The 22,060-nt window shown below is 42.1% G+C and overlaps 1 long non-coding RNA gene across 1 annotated transcript; it reads left to right on the top strand.

The window, feature by feature from the left end:
* Window positions 1-7,885: 7,885 nt before the first annotated feature.
* LOC311254974 lies at window positions 7,886-17,436 on the top strand. Its single transcript, XR_014622299.1, has 3 exons — window positions 7,886-8,079; window positions 8,199-8,273; window positions 16,644-17,436. It is a non-coding gene; the product is annotated as an uncharacterized lncRNA (long non-coding RNA).
* Window positions 17,437-22,060: the final 4,624 nt, after the last annotated feature.

The raw sequence follows: 22,060 nt of genomic DNA, 5'->3' as shown, positions 1-22,060 counted from the left end.
CTCGGACAGCTACAGCTTGATGTGGTTTGGCAGTGGTGGTCCTAGCTTGCATGACGCCCTGGGCGAATCTCACCTTCAGCGCCTCCCCACAAAAAAATGAAAGGACAGAAAAACAACCTCATGCACAAAATAACTTTTACTTAACTAATATTCATAATATTATTGTACAATGTCAGTCCGTCAGTTGTTCAGATGGGGCGAGGTTCACCACTTTGTGAAACACTTGATTGTATCAGTTGTTGCATCACACTCAATGAAGTCGTTGTTGGGAAACACAGTTCAGTTACAAATGATTGCACTCTTTTTTAATTCTGTTTTACACAACATCCACATTCTTGGGTGTCAGGGTTTCCTCCATGGCTGCTCTCAGTAAAGGTTTCTCTTAGCAGTGAACAATTTAAAAGAAGAACATGTTAAGAGGATTTCCCTCACCTGTTTCTCCAATGCTCTTCGCAAAGCCCTATTAATGTATTTTGAGAAGAGATTGTACAGCCAGCTGCAACAGAAAGCAAACACTGTAATTAGAGGAGAATGCAGTACGTCAAGGACCAAAAGTTACACTGATCATTCACGTGACTTCAATTGTAGTGCATGGCAGGGTTTCTTTTACCTGCCCCCACGGTGGAATTTGACTTTAGCACTGCCGACATTGGCCGCACAGTTGGCAGTACTGACCGCGGGATGGCCTGTCGCATCACTGCTGATGGCAATACTAGCAGAGATACTGAGAGCCCTCACATCCAGATCAAAATAGCCCCTGTCCCTTCTGTCAAGAGAGAGACATCACGGGACTTCCGGTGTAGCGACTGATGGAGTAGGACGCGCCTCTCTGAGCTCCTGCAACAACCTTCACAAATTTTATCTTAGGCACACTTTTTGTATCTTTTTTCGTCTTTTTTTCGGTGTGTGTTTCCCCACCACCATAATCTCAACTTAACGCTGACCTCTCACCGATCAAAATGCCTACAAAAGCCAAACCAACTATACAAGCACCGCGGCCCACTCCGCCCGCCTCATCCCCGCCTCGTAGTGGCTCCCCCCCCTGCTCGAGCGGAGCCGCAGGCGGCACTCCTCACACCGACTTTAAGGCCGAGCTGCTCTCGTCACTCCGCGTCGAGATGGCGGCTATTTTCAAAACCGAGCTTCAAGCGGCCTTGACCGAGAATTTGTCAAACATCAAGACTGAGCTACGGGCAGTGAAGTTGGAGTTATCTGACAGTATTACAAACATCCAGTCCGATGTATGTGCTCTGAAGGGCACCGTAGGTGAAATGGAAACATCGCTTTCCTCCTGCACTGACGACATTACTACCTTACAGGCTAAAGTGGAGCATTTGTCAACAGAACTGATAAGATTGGACAATAAATGCGAGGATTTGGAGGCGAGATCTCGGCGCAATAACATACGGTTAGTGGGAATTCCTGAGGAATTTTCCACCTCTTCTACTGCTACAGCTATTTCCTCTCTGCTCAAGGAGGCACTTAAGCTCTAGAAGGAGCCTCTCGTGGACCGCGCTCACCGTACTCTCCAGCCGAAGCCGAAACCCGGTGAGCTCGTCTACACTATCATATGGACTGTGTGGACATATTACGCCGAGCCAGGGCCCAACAACGGATCAAGATTGGAGACATGAGTTTCTCTATCTTCCCCGACTACACTCCGAGGACGGCTCGTGCCCGAGCCGCCTATGATGATGTCCGACGCCAGCTCCGTGAGATACCGGGGATACGTTTTGGGCTGCTCTACCCGGCGCGCCTCCGGGTTACACACAACGGTGCAGAGAAGGAGTTTAAATCACCGGAAGAGGCCAGCACATTCATCAGGTCGCTGGACGCGTAAGGGAAATAAGATACACAACACTGATGTAGTGACTCTTCACAATTAATATGGACAGTTATTACTTTTTCAATTCATATGGACGTGTTTCACACCTTCACTGGTTGTTTTGTTCTTTTTTCTTTTCACTCTTCAGTGGTTTTCAGTTTAACTTGGACTGGATTAGTGCCTTGTTGTCAAATGTTGCTAGGTTTGCGGGAGCTCAAACCGAGCCCTGACTGTTACTATTGGTCTAAAGCCGTAAGTATTTTTTTTAGGGATCCAACTCCTTGTGGAGTTAGCACTGGGTTCTCCATCGTTTGGGGATGGGGTCGTGGTAAGTGCTATGGGATGGGGGTGGGGGATTCTGCAAGTGTTATTATGTGTGTTTTTGTTGTTTTTTTTCTCTCTCTCTCTCTCTCTCTTCCTTTTTTCTCTTTTTTCTTCCTCTTGGGGGGGGTCCACATTCAGTCTACTTCTATGTGTAAGAACTTAAGAAATGGCCTCTAATCCTAGTACTTCTGATATGCCACATATTGGGTCCTCTGTGAAATTTTTGAGCTGGAATATTAAAGGCATGGGGAGTCCAATTAAGAGATCCAGGATACTTGCGCATTTGAAACGTCTTAAAGCTGATCTAGTGTTTTTACAGGAAACCCACATGCGCACCAAAGATCAGGTCAGACTTAAATGTCCTTGGATTTCTGAGGTGTTTCACTCAAATTTCAATTCTAAAGCCAGGGGGGTTGCTATTTTAATTGGTAAGTCAATTCAGTTTTCAGCTTCTAAGGTTATATCAGATAAAAATGGCAGATACTTGTTTTAGGTTCACTATTTCATGTTCCCATTTTATTAGTTAACATATATGCCCCTAATTTTGATGATCCACATTTTATGAATAAGCTTTTTGAATGTCTTCCCTCATTGAATAACAATCTTCTTATAATTGGAGGGGACATGAATTGTGTAATCGATCCCAATTTAGATCGCTCTAACCCACGAACTCTGACCCCATCATTAATGTCGAGGTCTCTTTCCGATTTCATGTCCAAAAATGGTTGCATTGACCCTTGGAGATTTTATAATCCTCATACCAAGGAATATTCCTTCTTTTCACAGATGCATCAGTCTTTCTCTTGGATTGATTATTATTTTATTGACGCTAAACTAATTCCTAAAGTACTTACTGTTTATTACCACCCTATTGTTATTTCTGACCATGCCCCTCTTTCTTTAGATATTCAGTTTTCCTCACAACCCCGGTGCTCAACACCTTGGAGGTTCAATACATTACTTCTTTCAGATGATAAGTTTAATAAATTTATTTCAGCTAAAATTGATGATTTTATTGCTATAAATAAGAATGACACGGACCCAGTCTCATGCTCACTGCTTTGGGAATCGTTAAAAGCATACCTACGGGGACAAATAATTTCCTACTCTGCCCACTTGAATAAGTCCCGTAGAGCCAAATTGCAAGAACTCTCTATTAATATCACTAAATTAGACCAACAACTTGCTACCTGCCCCTCTCCCAGTTTACTTAAACAACGTGTTGAGCTACAGATTGAATTTGATCTTATCACCACTAATGATGCAGAGCGACTTCTCTTAAAATCACGTGCCACATATTATGAACATGGTGATAAGGCAAGCCGGCTTCTGGCTCATCAGCTACGTCGCCAGGCAGCCTCACGTATCATCCCCCAGATAAAAGACTCTTCAGGCGCATTGCATAGAGATCCCACCACCATTAATTCTGTTTTTCACTCATTCTATTCCTCCTTATATAAGTCTGAATCTCCACCTGACACTACTGAAATGAACTCGTTCCTAGATAGCCTTAATTTCCCAGTGATAAACCCAGATTCTGCTAAAGAACTTGACTCACCATTAACGGTAGAAGAAATTACTCTCGCTATGAGAAACATGCAAAATAACAAAGCTCCTGGCCCTGACGGATTCCCAGTTGAGTTTTTTAAAAGATTTCAGGATAAACTGTCCCCATTACTGCATGCTGTATATAAGGAATCGCTACAACATGGTACTCTCCCTCCCACTTTAAGACAAGCCTCCATAAGTCTCCTATTAAAAAAAGATAAGGATCCGGTTCTCTGCAGCTCCTACAGACCTCTCTCATTAATAAATGTGGATGCTAAGATTCTTGCGAAAGCTTTAGCCTATCGCCTGGAAAATATTGTGCCAACTATTGTTTCACCTGAGCAGACTGGATTTGTTAAGGGGCGGCAGCTGTTTTTTAGTGTCCGTACTCTCTTAAATATTATCTACTCTAAAACTACCACAGCATCACCTGAAGTAGTGATCTCAGTTGACGCTGAAAAAGCATTCGACAGGGTTGAATGGGACTATTTATTCACTGTACTAAAGAGATTTGGCCTGGGAAATGTGTTCATTTCATGGATACGTCTCCTCTATACATCTCCTCAAGCTAGTATTTCCACCAATAACATCCAATCCAGTTTTTTTACTCTGGCCCGTGGCACCAGGCAGGGGTGTCCTTTATCTCCCCTACTGTTTGCATTAGCTATAGAGCCCTTGTCAATCTTTTTGAGGTCCTCTCCCATTTTTAATGGGATTTCACGATTGGGCACAGAATTTAAGTTATCACTTTATGCTGATGATTTATTGCTGTATGTTTCAGACCCTGTGCTTTCCATCCCAAAAATGTTATCTACTTTTCAGAGATTTGGATCATTCTCAGGCTATAAAGTAAATATCTTTAAAAGTGAATGCTACCCTGTCAATGCTTCAGCGTCTCAGCTCAAACAGTCTGACATCCCTTTTAAATTGAGCCTGTCTGGCTTTAAGTATCTAGGGATCAATGTAACCAGAACGCTAAACTCTCTTTTTTCTGCTAATTTCCTGCCTTTAATGTCTAAAATTAAATCTGACCTCCAAAGATGGGGAAGCTTACCTCTTTCGTTAATTGGAAGAATTAATGCGGTCAAGATGAACATTTTGCCCAAATTTCTATTTTTGTTCCACTGTCTCCCACTTTTCCTGCCAAAGCAGTTCTTTAAAACAATTGATCAAACTATTTCTCACTTCCTATGGTGTGGAAAGACACCCAGGATCCGCAAATCCACACTTCAGAGATGTAAATTCAATGGTGGACTGTCACTTCCAAATTTTCAATTGTATTATTGGGCGGCACATATCCATAAGATTTCATTTTGGTTCAAATCAGTTGATCTGCCATGGTGTGATTTAGAGGCACAGTCATGTGTTTCATCCTCTCTAACTGCCTTACTTACCTCTTCTATTCCATCCAACCTCTCTGGCTTTACAAATAACCAAGTGGTTCGCTCCACACTTAAAATTTGGTATCAATTTAGGAGGCACTTCAAATTTAAGTCAGCATCCACTTTAGCTCCTTTATTGAGGAATCATTTATTTCGACCTGCATTCACAGATTCAACCTTTTTTGCATGGCATAATAAGGGCCTGAAATGTTTTAAAGACCTTTACAAGGATGGTATTTTTCGCAGCTTTACAGATCTCTCAGGAGAATTTAATCTCCCACCCTCTCACCTTTTTCGTTACTTTCAAATTAGACACTGCGCTAACGCTTTGTTTCCAGTTTTTCCCTCATTACCACCAACTCTACAGTGGGAGGAGTTGCTAAGCCACGATCCACCTCAGAAGTCACTCATCTCTAAAGTCTATAATGAAATACTGTCTTTTGATTGCTCACCAGTTACTAAAGTCAAGGCTGTTTGGGAACAAGAACTGGGTCTACATCTGGAAGATGACTGGTGGGACACTGCTCTTCATAAAATTTACACTTGCTCAGCCTGCGCTCGTCTCACACTTATACAATTTAAAGTATTGTTTAGAGTCCATTATTCCAAAACTCGACTGTCACAAATCTATCCCAGTATCACCGATAATTGCGACAAATGACATGCTTCATCTTGCAATTTAACTCATATGTTTTACTCTTGTTCGTTACTTTCTCGCTTCTGGCAGAATTATTTCGATACCATGTCAAAAATACTTTCAATGACCATTAAAGTCTCCCCCCATGTCGCCATATTCGGGCTCCCAGAAGACCATAATCGGTTTACCTCTAACCAATTAGATATTTTAGCTTTTACTTCCTTATTGGCAAGACGCCATCTTTTTCTTAACTGGAAGTCAACTAAAGCTCCCTCTAGCACTCAGTGGCTCAGTGACACCATGTCTTTTCTAAAGCTGGAGAAGATCAGATATTCAGTGAAAGGTAACTCTGATAAATTTTATAAGAAGTGGCTTCCCTTTTTAACATTCTTTAACTCTCTTCAGTATCTGCCGGATTGATGGACCCCCCCCCCCTCTTCCTTTTTATTCTTATCTTATCATTATTATTTTGTTTTATTTATTTGTTTATTTTTTCTCTTCTCCTGTCTTTTGGCATACCGTGTATTTTTGTTTATACCCTGTAGCTTAAACACTTATTCACTTATTACATACAAGAATCCAGAGTCATTTATTTATTTATTATTTTATTTATTTATTTTTTATTTTATTTATTTATTTATTTATTTATTTTTTTTGATTTGCACATTGTTTCTTTGTTGCCCGATCATGTTCTCATTGGGCCACAAATATAAAATAAGAAAACATCCTAGGAGGCAGACTGTTTGTCTTGCTCTTCATTCATCATGTTGCACAGTATTTCCACTGTATCGATATGTTCACAATTTACAATTGTGATGCGGATGTGATGTGATACTCAATGTGAATATTACTTTGGTTCCTGTTCTAATGTGCCTTACCTCCTAATAAAAATATTGAACAAAAAAAAAAAAAAGAGAGAGACATCACTGCTGCAGCAAAAATATCACACAATAGATTTTAGAGCATTAAAGAAGAAATATTTTCTCACTCACATAAATAGGTACTTGACCCTCCAGTTTCCACGCAGACTAATAAAGGCACCAGTAATGGACATCTTGACACCCGTCCCTGGCACCAGATTCACTGCAGATGTCGGCAATCCCACACTCTTGATAACGATGCTGGAAGAAACAACATGCTTCTATGTAAAGACACTTGGCTTCTGTGTATCCCAGTTTTCCAACAGAATTTACAGCGTTGGATGAATTGGTGACTTACTTTGACAGGCTGTACCTGACCCTGCCAATGACAGACACCCTATGTTTCTCTGAAAAATCAGGGACCCGGATGGCTTTGAGTTTCTCCTGGAGTGATGCCATCCCCAGTTGTCTGCCTATAACGAAATGCAAGACAATTTGATGATGAAGCACTGGAGATCGTCATTTTCCAACTGACAGAGGAAACCGGTGCTGCAGTGCTTACCATATTCAAGGCCTTTTGCTGTTAGTCTGACCTTCACCCCGGGTTCGGTGCTTAAGGTCATAGGGATGAAGGCCACCAGAGCCAGCCAACAGAACAGGGACATTTTGACTGTTGGGAGACAAAAAGGACAAGATTGTTGACAGAATTCTCATCGTTTTTCTCAATATGACACCTTAAAATCAGGCAAAGTTTCTGCTTTTGTGTGATTGACACGTTTGCTTTTCTACGAAGTACATTTAGGAAGCAATACAACATGGCTTCCTCTTTATAGAGCGCCTCTCCCTTTTATTTCAAGTTACTGGTTCCTTATTCTTCAGATATCCCATTGATAGATGCCTTAACATAGATTACTTACTCAGTGGCTTCTCCTTAAAGCACATGTAACCCAGGTTACTAGGCCCTTATCCTAGTCCAGCTATCAACTAATTGATAAGTTCAATAAATTAATAAATTCATATTTTTTGTGACAGATAAATAAATAGTTTGATTTAAAATAATCTTACATAAAATGAATAAATAGGATTTATGATAAAATCTTAAATATGTCAATAAATAGATTAAAAAGATTAATATACACACGTTTATTTACATCTGTCTAAAAGAATGTTTTGTTTATTTCAAGTGTGGGAATGTGCCTTTCTGGAAGTGTAAAAGATTCGGGTGACATGAGGAGTTCATGTGATGTGAAGTAGAGTAACCAATCAGACGCCGTCAGGCTGTACGTACAGGCGTGTTGTTTTTTTTTTCTCTCTCCCTGCCGGACCGTCGTCGAGATAGCTGCATGCTAAGCTTCGGCTGCAGATATTACTGTTTTGTGAAAGAAAGCCAGATATTCCAAAAGTCTGAGTTAACTTTTTATCGTCGGCGCAGAGAGCGAAGCCTTTTTCTTTTGCCCTGGGTTGAAGCGGACCGTGTGTTTTGTGACGGAGACGGAGGAGAACGTGAGTTGTGTTATTAGCAGCTACGGCGCTAGCTCCGGCCATTAGCCACATGTACTTCGCTAAATTATATTTTTGAGGTTACACATTACTGAACTCCCATGTCCCTGTCTCTTAAAAAGCGGAACCTGGACAGACGAGCCGTGTATTCTTCCTTGTGCCCGGAGTGTGTGTGTGTATGTGAAGTTGAGCCTCTGGTGAGTAGCCTAAACTTTATTGATTAAAGTCCGATGAACGGAGCTGAAATGTGCATCTGCTAATGTTAATATGGATTAGTGAGGCATTAAATTCATGTGTATAGTGTTTAAAAAAATGTTTTATATATCTGTGTTTATGTACATTACCCCCCGCTCCGTGTATTTTCTCTGAGTGAGCGGCGGTAGAGAAAAAAAAGGGAAAGGAAGGAGATGAACGTAAAGAAATATTCCGCCATTTTGGCTCATGTTGATGTTGATATTGAGTTCAGTTCATTTAAAAGCACAGTAAGGAGTGGTTAAAACAATTATTAAGAAACAATGTTATAATGTACATGTATAAATATGTGTTTATATGCATTTATTTACATTTAGAAGTATATTTTATTTATATGAATGATATAGTAGCCCTCTTTTTGGCCTTTATAGGCCGGGTCTTTTTCTTGTTTATGGATTCCTGGGTTTGAGATCTGCACAAAGACTACTTCTTCTAATTCCCTCCTGTTCTGTAAAGGTAGAAGGGACTTCAGTGGTCGTGGCGAGCTACCCAAAACAGAGACTGTGATTTATTCAGAGACTGAATTTATTGGAAACTGTGGTTGATATCTCATGTGTGTGTTGACAGGGTAAAACATTTATTTTTTTACTTTTTTAATTCATTTTTTATTTATTTTATTTCTTTAATCAAAACAATATAACACACTTAAAACTTACCTGCTGTCGTGTGAATTCTTTACTCTGTCACTCAATGCATATTGCTAATGCCCCTTTCTCCTATAGCGATCTAGACTTCTGATTTTCCTGGTCCACAAGGTAATTAATGCACTGATAAAATATCTGTATCTCCTAGTTTTAAAAACCAACAATTAGAGCTAAGGCGGGTTACAGAATTTGGCGAGCCAGCCAGGAGAAAGTGGAATATTATTGAGTGACACGAGTAAAAGGGTAAGCAACAATATAGTACAATGGATATAGTGAAAGATGAAAAGATAAATGTTCGTAACTCAGTTATTGTTAATGGGTTAACTCAAACTGAAGTAGACGAGGAGCTTGAGAGCCACCTGAAACGCTATGGCTCTATTAACAGAATACTAGTTATTGATGATCCAAAATCAGAGTATCATCTCTGCTCCATTGTGGAATTTGCAAATAGCTCTGCAATGCACACATTTAGACCTATATTGCCAAAAGAATATCAGAGCTCAGCTAATGCAAATGTTACCTTTAAGGTGTTCTCCTTAGATAGTGTTTACACTAGCACTGCTAGCAGCAGCGCCACCAAGGGGTATCTTGAGGAACTGCAAGCCATAGCTGATAAAAGTGGGAAGTCATTTGAAAGTGTACTTCAAGAGGAACTGATGAAGATGAGTGCAGGTAAAGTTGTGAACCTCCCCGCTGACACTGCACCAGTCGAAGACTCTCAGTTAAACACATCTGATGCAACTGGTCAGGAGATTGAAAATATTAAAGCGCCATCACAGGTCACGCAACAGCCCTCTTTTCTGCTTGGACCTGTCTCACCTGAGATAGTCAGGAACTTACCAGCTGTGTTCCCACCATCTCCTTCACCCAGTCGTGATCAGCGTGGATTGAGAGGTGATGCCCGAGCAGCATCAACACCAGCTCTGCGAAGGCTCGAGGCCGCTACTCCGAGTCCACAGGTAACGTCCTTACCTATCAGTGTGAATGGTCAGTTGCAGCCTGCTGTGTTGACAGCCGCCCCATCACCTAGCATGGCTGCTAACTTGAACACTCAATACCCAGTGTCCCAGTCCATCAAAGCCAGTGGTAATGGTGACAGTGCTGCAGTGACACATTCAGTACTTACCATGAGTGATGTTAATCCTCCTGCTGTACAACGGGTCGTTGTTGAACATGTCATGCGAGCTAATGAAGCTATGTCTCCCATGCACTCTTCATTTCACCTCAGACCTTTCTCTGGAAAGTTTCCTTGTCCAAACAGTGAACTTGACTTTGATACTTGGAGAGCAAATGTTGATTTATTCTTGACAGATCCCTCCATGTCTGACCTGCACAGAACACGCAAGATCTTGGACAGCTTATTGCCTCCAGCTACAGATGTTATCAAGCATGTCAGCCCTCAAGCTCTGCCATCAGTGTATCTTCAGCTACTTGATTCAGTCTATGGCTCTGTAGAGGATGGAGATGAGCTGCTGGCCAAGTTTATGGGGACACTGCAGAACAATGATGAGAAGCCTTCTGACTACCTGAACCGCTTGCAAGTTGCTCTGAGTGCTGTGGTCAGACGAGGTGGTATCGCAGAGAGTGAACGAAACCGCTACCTCCTGAAGCAGTTCTGTCAAGGCTGCTGGAATGATGGCTTGATCGCTGATCTCCAGCTGGAGCGGAAAACAAATGCACCGCCCTCGTTTGCTGAACTGGTGCTTCTGATCAGAACAGAGGAAGACAGACAGGCAAGTAAACATAACCGTATGAAAAAACACCTTGGACTACACAAGCCAAGTCCTGCTGTCCCAAAGTTCAGAGCTGCATCACATCAGTTAGCTGCATACAGTTGTACTACACCTGAGAAAGAAGTAACTGATACTGATGTCTTAAAGAAACAGCTTAACGAGATACAAGCCCAGGTTGCTGTCATGCAGACTGCAACCCCACGTAAAGCCAAAGTCAACTGTCCTGACACAACTGAAATCAGCACATTGAAAAGACAAATTACTGACATTCAAGCACAAGCAGCAGAAATGAGGAAAGCAACTCAGGAAGCTAAAAGCGACCACCTAGAAGCAACAGAGATTGAAGCATTGAAACATCAGCTTGCCTTTCTTCAAGCACAGGTGAGTCCACCCCAAGTTCAGAGTCATCAGATACCATCGTCTGCATTCTCAAGAGACTTCTCCATGACAGCTCGACACCAGTCGCCCAACAAGCGAGTGAGCGGACAGTCCAGTTCAGGGCCAACAGCAAACAGCAGGCCCCGTCCATGGTACTGTTTCCGCTGCAGTGGAGATGCTCACCTGGCAGTCAACTGTGAGAGTGAACCCAATCCCCTCCTCGTCGAGGAAAAGAGACAGCTGCTTAGAGAGAAACAACGGCAATGGGATCAGCAAAATGGCAGCACTGGCATCCAGCAGTTAAACTACTAGAAGCCCCTGTTGCAGGGCAAACAGGGACTAAAAGATCAACCATACGCCCTAGAAAAACAAAGCAAGTGGCTAGCAAGTGTGGTAATGCTAACACCACCTCAACCATACTGCCGCCCAAGCTGGTTGGAACAAAATGCACTGCTCAAGTCACTATTGAAGGCCACAAAGTTAACTGCCTGCTAGATACGGGATCTCAGGTGACCACTATCCCGCTGTCATTTTTCCAGACTCACCTGTCCCATCATTCTTTGAAATCCTTGGACGACCTTTTGGATGTAGAGCTGCAAGTAGAGGGAGCCAATGGAGAGGTTGCTAGCTCCCTGTGCACCTTACCTGTCAAGCGCCCTTGCTCGATGTCAATCCTGCTGAGGAATGAGACCCAACATGACGTCACCATCCCTCCGAGGACAGTGTTGGCTGAAATTCACGCCGTTCAACAGGTGATGGGAAAGGAGTCCTCCGCCGACTTGACCGCTCCTGAAACCAAAAAGATGGAGTTTGATTTTGGGGATTCCCCGTTACCACCGGAGTGGAAAGAGCGAATCACAAGGCTGCTCAATAGCATGCCTGAGGTTTTCTCTCAGCACAACATGGACTTTGGTCATACCAACAAAGTAAAGCATCACATCAAGCTGAGCGACAACACTCCCTTCAAGTACCAACCCAAACCCATCCATCCACACAATGTAGATGCAGTTAAGAAACATCTTCAAGAGCTGCTAGATTCTGGTGTCATACGTGAGTCCGAGTCCCCCTTCGCATCTCCCATTGTTGTCGTGCGGAAGAAAAATGGCTCTGTGAGGTTGTGCATCGACTTCCGGAAACTCAACTCACAGACCATAAGAGATGCATACACTCTACCAAACTTAGAGGAAGTGTTCTCCCTCTTGACTGGCTCGAAATGGTTCTCAGTCCTTGATTTAAAATCGGGCTATTACCAAGTCGAAATGGAAGAGGCTGATAAACAGAAGACAGCGTTTGTGTGCCCCCTGGGCTTCTGGGAATTTAATAGAATGCCACAGGGGGTTACCAACGCGCCGAGTACGTTTCAGCGATTGATGGAGAGATGTGTAGGAGATCTCAACCGCAAGGAGGCGCTGGTCTTCATCGATGATCTCATCATCTTCTCGGATACCTTGGAGCAACATGAGTCAAGATTACTACAGGTCCTCCACCGACTTAAAGAGTATGGTTTAAAATTGTCATCAGAAAAATTTATGTTTTTCCAAACCTCCATTAAGTATCTTGGTCATATTGTCTCCCAGCACGGGGTCGAGACGGATCCGCAGAAGATTGAAGCCTTAAAGACCTGGCCAGTACCTGAGAATCTCAAACAGCTGCGCTCTTTCCTGGGCTTTTCTGGGTACTATAGACGGTTTGTGAAGAACTACTCAAAGATCACCAAACCTCTAAATGACCTCACAGCAGGGTACCCACCCCTCAGGAAACACAGTCAAGGAAGAGGAAAAACTCACGTGTACTTCCATCCGAAGGAATCCTTTGGAACGAGGTGGACTCCAGAATGTCAGAGAGCGTTCGAGGAGATCATTGACAAGCTCACCACCGCGCCTGTCTTAGGATTTGCAGACCCCAAACTCCCATACGTCCTTCACACTGACGCGAGCACGACAGGGCTTGGTGCGGCTTTGTATCAAGAGCAAGATGGACGGATGAGGGCCATCGCTTTCGCAAGCAGAGGTTTGACGAAGAGTGAGGCGAAATACCCTGCTCACAAATTGGAATTCCTCGCGCTAAAGTGGGCTGTCACTGCTAAGTTTGGTGATTACTTGTACGGTGCCGACTTCACTGTCATCACCGACAGTAATCCCTTAACTTACATCCTGACCTCCGCGAAGTTGGATGCCACGAGTTACAGGTGGTTATCAGCTCTATCGACATTCAACTTTTAGAGCAGGAACTCAGAATCAAGATGCAGACGGACTCTCTCGTCGACCACATGGGGAGCTCCAAGATGATGCTGTGTCGAGGAAAGAGCGTGAAAGGATTAAACAGTTCACTCTACATTACCTGAAGGATCAGGAGAGTCCAGATGTTGTTCTCCCAGATGCAGTGAAGGCCATATGTGAGAGGCATGATGTTGAGTGGTCCCACAAAAACTCCACATGTCCATCAGTCGCACTGGTCGAGTCTCTCGTCGTCCATTCCGATGCTCTGCCCAGTGGTTTCCAGCAGGAGGAGGATCATGGACTCCCTGTGATTGGTCATTGGACTGAAGAGGAGATGAGAGCAAAGCAACAGGCCGACCCTGATCTCAGAGTGGTCATTGAGCACAAGGAGTCTGGAGACATGCCCTCACCCACCCTGAGACAAGAGCTTCCAGAACTTGTTTTGTGGCTCCGAGAATGGAAGCGTCTAGAGCTGAGAGGTAGAGTGTTGTACAGAGCACGGCAAGAAAATGGACGAGTCACACACCAGCTTGTTCTACCAACTGAACTCAGAGCCACAGCACTGAGAGGCCTACATGATGATCTAGGCCATCTAGGCATAGAACGGACCCTTGACCTCGTGAGGTCACGATTCTATTGGCCTAGAATGTCCGCATATGTAGAGCAGAAGATCAAGAGGTGTGAACGTTGTGTGCGCCGAAAGACTCCAAACGAAAGAGCAGCTCCTTTGTGTAACATCAAGGCCAGCAGGCCCTTGGAGCTGGTCTGCATGGATTTTCTATCGGTGGAGCCTGATCGGAGCAACACAAAAGATATACTGGTACTGACAGACCATTTCACTAAGTACGCAGTCGCGATACCAACTCGAAACCAGAAAGCGCAGACTGTGGCTAAGTGCTTATGGGAAAACTTTCTGGTGCATTATGGATTTCCGGAAAAGCTTCTGAGTGACCAGGGTCCAGATTTTGAATCTCGCACCATCAAAGAACTGTGCTCCATCGCTGGCATTCAAAAGGTCAGGACTACCCCTTACCACCCCAGGGGGAATCCAGTGGAGAGATTCAATAGGACCCTCCTCCAGATGTTGGGCACTCTCGAAAACAAGGACAAGTCTTGCTGGCGAGAATTTGTCAAGCCTTTAGTGCACGCCTATAACTGCACGCGGAATGACGTGACCGGATTCAGTCCCTACGAACTAATGTTCGGCAGACAACCCCGGCTCCCAGTTGATTTGGCGTTCGGCCTCCCTTCCAGCTGTGAACCCAAGTCACATTCCCAGTATGTGCATGACTTAAAGGGCCGCCTAGAGGAAAGCTACCGAGTCGCCACGGAGAATACCTCAAAGACAGCTGAGCGCAACAAGCAACGGTTTGACAAGAGAGTCGTCGAGTCCACTCTTGAGGCAAGAGATCGCGTCCTTGTGAGGAATGTTCGGATAAGAGGGAAACACAAGTTGGCCGATAAATGGGAACCAGACGTTCACGTAGTGGTCAGACGTGCTGGTGACCTACCTGTGTACTCTGTCAAGCCAGAGGGAAAAGATGGACCACTTCGCACCTTACACCGTGACCTCTTGCTGCCGTGTGGGTTCTTACCTGTGGCAGAGTCCGAGCAACCTCCGAAGCCGACAATCAGCAAACCTAGAACAAGGAGACAGTTGAGAATGGAAGCCGCAGCCGAGTCTGAGGTGGCAGATGACAATTCAGAGTCGGAAGACAGTGACTACTACTACTTACCTGGAGAGACATTGAACTCTGTCTTCATTGAAACAAGACTTTTGACCCGGCCAGAGACAGCACCTGCTAGGGAGAGACATCTAGGAGAGACAAAACAACCCACCTTGTCTTCAGCTGGTTGGCTTCCTGCTCCTGTTGACCTGGAAGAAAAGACAGAGACATTAATCATGGAAAAACAAGACAGAGGAAAGAGACGTGCACCTGAAAGAGGGACAGTACAGTGGATGCCTGTGGAGATCATTCCATCCGAGTCAGAGAAACCTCCAGCTTTCGGGGAAGACACCTCAAATGAGCCAAGCTCTGACAGACCAAGCTGTTCTGGATGGAAAGGAACCTCAGCAGTTGTTGATCCGGAGGCTGAGGTCACCTCAAGGCACAGAGAAACTGATTCCCCCAAAGTGAGAAGAGCTCTGTTTGGAAACTCTCAGGACACCCCCTCTGACATTTCAAGACAAGAGGATGAGACCTTACCTGTTCAGCCGAGCATTTCTGAGTCTCCCTCAGAACCAAACATTATGGATGAAAGCCTTCCTGTTTTCTCAGACCTGCCATTCAGTGACAGCAGCAAGGATGAAGGATGCTCTGTCAATAACCCTTGTGAGGATGTGTCAGTGGACAGGACCAATGAGGGAACCGCAGCTGGGACATCTGGAAGAGGAACCTCTCCAGTCATCGTGGGAGAGAGTGAGGGTGACAGTGTTCCCAGACGTTCCCAGAGGCATAGAGAACAACCTGAACGACTACAGTATGGTCAACTGGGAAATCCCTTGCTGTCTATAGTCCAGTCACTCTTCCAAGGCCTCAACCTTGCTTTTGCCGATGCACTCCAGAACCCTGGCTATGCAGACATCCTCCAAGTAACCCCAAGGCCAATTCATAGTCATGTGGGTGTAATGGGACATACACACCTTTAGAAGGGGAGGGTGTAACCCAGGTTACTAGGCCCTTATCCTAGTCCAGCTGTCAACTAATTGATAAGTTCAATAAATTAATAAATTCATATTTTTTGTGACAGATAAATAAATAGTTTGATTTGAAATAATCTTGCATAAAATGAATAAATAGGATTTATGATAAAATCATAAATATGTCAATAAATAGATTAAAAAGATTAATATACACACGTTTATTTACATCTGTCTAAAAGAATGTTTTGTTTATTTCAAGTGTGGGAATGTGCCTTTCTGGAAGTGTAAAAGATTCGGGTGACATGAGGAGTTCACGTGATGTGAAGTAGAGTAACCAATCAGACGCCGTCAGGCTGTAAGTGCAGGCGTGTTGTTTTTTTTTTCTCTCTCCCTGCCGGACCGTCGTCGAGATAGCTGCATGCTAAGCTTCGGCTGCAGATATTACTGTTTTGTGAAAGAAAGCCAGATATTCCAAAAGTCTGAGTTAACTTTTTATCGTCGGCGCAGAGAGCGAAGCCTTTTTCTTTTGCCCTGGGTTGAAGCAGACCGTGTGTTTTGTGACGGAGACGGAGGAGAACGTGAGTTGTGTTATTAGCAGCTACGGCGCTAGCTCCAGCCATTAGCCACATGTACTTCGCTAAATTATATTTTTGAGGTTACACATTACTGAACTCCCATGTCCCTGTCTCTTAAAAAGCGGAACCTGGACAGACGAGCCGTGTATTCTTCCTTGTGCCCGGAGTGTGTGTGTGTGTGTATGTGAAGTTGAGCCTCTGGTGAGTAGCCTAAACTTTATTGATAAAAGTCCGATGAACGGAGCTGAAATGTGCATCTGCTAATGTTAATATGGATTAGTGAGGCATTAAATTCATGTGTATAGTGTTTAAAAAAATGTTTTATATATCTGTGTTTATGTACATTACCCCCCGCTCAGTGTATTTTCTCTGAGAGTGAGCGGCGGTAGAGAAAAAAAAGGGAAAGGAAGGAGATGAACGTAAAGAAATATTCCGCCATTTTGGCTCATGTTGATGTTGATATTGTGTTCAGTTCATTTAAAAGCACAGTAAGGAGTGGGTAAAACAATTATTAAGAAACAGTGTTATAATGTACATGTATAAATATGTGTTTATATGCATTTATTTACATTTAGAAGTATATTTTATTTACATGAATGATATAGTAACCCTCTTTTTGGCCTTTATAGGCCGGGTCTTTTTCTTGTTTATGGATTCCTGGGTTTGAGATCTGCACAAAGACTTCTTCTGCTGGGATTCCCTCCTGTTCTGTAAAGGTAGAAGGGACTTCAGTGGTCGTGGCGAGCTACCCAAAACAGAGACTGTGATTTATTCAGAGACTGAATTTATTGGAAACTGTGGTTGATATCTTATGTGTGTGTTGACACTGTAAAACATTTATTTTTTTACTTTTTTTATTCATTTTTTATTTATTTTATTTCTTTAATCAAAACAATATAACACACTTAAAACTTACCTGCTGGTCGTGTGAATTCTTTACTCTGTCACTCAATGCATATTGCTAATGCCCCTTTCTCCTATAGCGATCTAGACTTCTGATTTTCCTGGTCCACAAGGTAATTAATGCACTGATAAAATATCTGTATCTCCTAGTTTTAAAAAACAACGATTAGAGCTAAGGCAGGTTACACACAGACCATTCTTTACTGTGCTACTGTAATCACAGACCTCTGGAATGCGACAAGGAGCCCTGCTTTTTCTAAAAGATCAGCCATAACATATTGGAAACCACTGGTTCGTCCTCTAACGGTGTCTTCTGTTTTAATAAGCATATCATATATTTCTTTTTAAAGGGGCTCTTTGTAGTTTTGGAGAAGAAATTCAAACACAGAAATTTAATATTATAATTTTAATGAGGTAATAATGCAAACTCAGAAATATTTCTTTCTTTCATAAACGAATAAACAAGCTGTTTTCACGAAAATAAGATCCCCAGAACACTGTTTGAAGGCAAGGCGAGGCAAGGAAACGTTTCAGACACAAGGCAACTCAAAGTGCTTTACAGGGGCATAAACATTACATTAAAAGAAATTAGAAATTGCATTTAAAAATACATTTAAACAAAACATTAAAACAAGTTAAGAAATAGGAAAGTTGGCTAAAATAGAATAGGTTTAAAAGAGACAAAATATTGGCGTGGTGTCCTGAGCTAACATCAGAAAGTGGACACTTAATTACGTGACAGTATTCATGGGTAGCTTTCAGAAATAAAGTAAACTGTAGTGCCATGAAGCAACAATAAAAGTGGTAGTGCAACTTAAAGGGTCAGTTCATGTAAAAGCACATTTCTTCACTTAACACTAATGGCCCAGCTGTGCAGATGGTTTTGTTTTATTTGCCCAGATGTTGAGGTGTCCTTCTATCTCACCCTCTTTTTTTGGAACCACGTTCTAATAAATAAGGAGTCTCTATAAAAACTGTCACAGTGATGTCTGGAAATTATGCAGAGTAACTGGTACACTTTTTATGAAAGTACATGCTGATGTTGAATAATACAAAAAATAAAAATAAAACATTTAAAGATGTGTCTGCTGTGAAGACCACTACAGCAGTTTCATTCGCCTCTCTTGTACTGAGGTGGAGGCAGAAATCTTAACAGGCAGGTATTTTAAAAACCAAATCAATCCTGATTCACTAGAGGTAAGTGAGATTTTTTTTTCTTAGTTTGGGTAAACTGACCCTTTAAACTGTCGTTTACATTGGCCACTCAGTCCATATTAACAAACTGACCGTATCTCTGTCAGCTCCCTGGGAGGACTGGCGTCTTCCTGCAGCTGCTCTGCTGGATCCTTCATAGAAGATGTCATCAGGATGGATGTATCCCTCTGGCCGAACCTGACAAACATCCACGTTAACTCAACTAAATGAATGTAGACTATCGCACAAGCATTTCCACACACACATCATCCCATTCTGATGTGTAAATGTATTCAAATGTCTGGCAAGAAAATGTACTGATTCAATTATTACACAGAGTTTTGATGGTGAAGACGGATTTCAGACAAAAACAGCATCTTAAGAATACTCTTGTCAAATAAAATATTCTGCAGCTTGGCTGTGACTAAGGCACTGTGTAAACGTAACGTGTTGATTAATGCAGACATCTTGACCCGTTTTAGAGTAACAAGTGCAGAGGGCACAGCTCTGACATGCAGTGAAAGGTTTAAACATCGTGCTGCATGCATGAATGTGCCCATTCTTTGAGCCCTTGTGTCATTGTCTGAAATCAAGGCTATGTTGTGTATCCTTCTTTTACACATGTTGATTTTATCCCTGTAAATATGAAGTTAATTATTATGCTTTACATTTCACTTTGTAAAGCTTTGTGATCATTTCAGCTGAAGCTTGGTTACATTTAATCTTACTTAATTTGTCAGAATTAAGTAAGATTTTAAAATGAACTTATTATATTATATACATACACAAATTCAACCACATTTCGGTATTTCTACAAATTTCAACACCTGCGTTTACCCACATATGTGTGTATACACACACACAACATTATATTTGTATATATATATACATATACACACACTTTTCAGTATTTCTTCAGATTTCAACACCTGAGTTTACCCGTCATAATGGATTTAAATAACTTTCAAAATAATCTACTAAACACTTTCAAACAAATTCAGTAATTTGTGTAAATCAGTGAGGACTTACCTAATGGATGGGTAGAGCGGGGAGCCTGATAAAGACATGACCAGGCAACAAACCAGCAGCAGTGCAGATTTCTCCATCCTCACAGCTAGTCCAGGAGAAGAATGGACAGCTAGAATAAATGACAGGAGAAGAAATTACATTAGAAAAAAATGCTGAAACCACAGTTCCCCTCAACCAGCCTCATCTCTCTGCACAGGGCACTGAAGTTGCAGCAAAACATCAAGATTTCATTTAAATTGATCACAGACATGAAAGCTATAATATTACTGTGATGAGAATTTTGTACTTCATGTAGAGGTATGTGAATTTAAGTCTTACACAGCCCTATTCAAAAAAACTGTTTAACGTGAACTGTGACCTTGTTTTATGACCCATGTAAGGTATTGAAATGGTATTGTAAGGTAGTGAAGGTTGTCATTTTCTTCTCTGTTAATTATTTCTTTAAGTGCTGGAGGGCATAAATTAGTAGCTTTCAGAATGAAAACACACCCACAGAAATAGATAAATAGCTGAGGTTTCCTCCTCAGAAATTGAGTCTTCACTTTGTAACTGTGCTGATCCCTCAACTGTTTGTCACCTGCTGGTAGTTTTTGGTATAGTTAATGCTCTTAAGTTTCATTTTCTCACCATGTGCTCAGTTGATGAGCTAGCAGCCTACAGTGTGTGCAGCATTTTCTTTATGTTACAGCCTTGGGAAAGATTTGTCCGTGAGTATAACTAGATATTGTTTAAATTTATATTTTTTGTGTTGATTAAAATTCATAGTTGTTCCAAAAAGGGCAATATGCTACTGCAATGAGTTAATGACCGCTTTAAAGCTGTAAATGTTTGCTTTGTCATCATTTCATGTACAGATATGTATCATGTACAATGTGTATTGATTTGTTTTTTTTTGTTGTGTTGTATCAGTTTTACAGAAACATTAAACCACAAAACCAGAAGATGGATTGTGGGAGTTTTTGTTTGCTTTTTGTCTAGCATTGTTCTGCTACACCATTGTGAGGACAGAATAGTAACTGACCTGCGTGTTGCTCTGTGAATGCTCCTCTTGTACAAGATTAAAACCTTGTTTGAACTTTGAGCTGACTCCGATCTCCTTCCTCCAGTTCTAAATTTCCTTTCAAAGGGTAACTCCACCAATTCTACACATTAAAGTGTGTTTATAGGTCTTGGGGAGCACTACTGCATACAGTATGTGAAAACAAGAAGCATAAAGCCTTTTGTGGCTCCAGAGGAAGCTGCATTTAATCTGATGAATTGCCTCCAGTGATGTCACTCAGTGGCTAAATTGAATTGTGGGTAATGTAAGCACCGGTTAAAATTGATGGAGTTACCCTTTAAGTTGCCTCCTTGTCTGTAAATTTGAATTTGAATACATGTATTAATAGTAGTATGCCAGGCTGAGGTTGGGGAGGGCAACTGGACTGTCTTTGCTTACAATTCGAATAGTGTGACGATGTTCTGCCATCTTAATCTTTGGAAAGCAGGCTGGAATATAGACCATACTTTACCCCAAAGACACTTAATAAGATAGATGCCTCCGGTGGTTGTACAGGAAATTGTGCCCCAGATTTTGTACTTATTTCTTGATACAAGGTGGTGAAAAGAAAAACACTTAGTTGTGAGTTGGTATTGTGCACTGTCCACATTTGAAATCGCCTTCTGGCAAGGTTGACACCAGTCGGGTTGATTTAATACAGAGACAATTTGAGTGTACCCATTTGTCTTTGAGGTTTCTTAACAGATGACAGATAGAACAATTTTCTAACAATTTTCTAACTCAAGTACATGGTGGAGTCCATACCACAACTATAAGGTCAAAGACAGATTGGCTGTCAGTGATCCCAAAGAAAACGATCACTGACAGCCAATCAGAATCCATCTGAATTTACCGACGCATCAATTAGTTTGATTCTGGAGACATTTTTCTACAAAATAGAATTTTCAGATAATACATAAAATTTTGAGATGGTCTACTGGTCACTTAGTAAACAGACATCCTGCCAACAGTCGGTGGCACTAATAGGGTCTCTGAAGTTCATTAATGATCCTTCTTGGTGTGGATTTGCCTTTGCCCACCATTCCCTTGTGATGGGTTCAATACAGAGTGCTAGTTTCACCATGTTGTACGTTGTATGATATGTGACATAAATAAAGATTCTTCTTCTTCTTCTAAAATTAGAAATCAATCCCAGGTGTTCAGATTTAGGCATCTTTATTAAAATCACATAAAATTCATGAAGGTCTCAGAAACTAGCATGAACAAACAGTCTGCTGATAGTCAATGGTAACAGTCGGAGGACATAATTTCAACACAGTGAAGAACTTTAAGGCATTATCTGGTAATTTAAAAGGTTTCTTTATTCACTCATTCATTCTTTGTGTCTTTAATATAGATACTGGCGGCCAACTC

Source organism: Pagrus pagrus (genome assembly GCF_965226575.1).
Source record: "Pagrus pagrus genome assembly, chromosome: 3".
Classification (NCBI taxonomy): domain Eukaryota; kingdom Metazoa; phylum Chordata; class Actinopteri; order Spariformes; family Sparidae; genus Pagrus; species Pagrus pagrus.
This window is presented reverse-complemented; position numbering and strand designations above follow the sequence as displayed.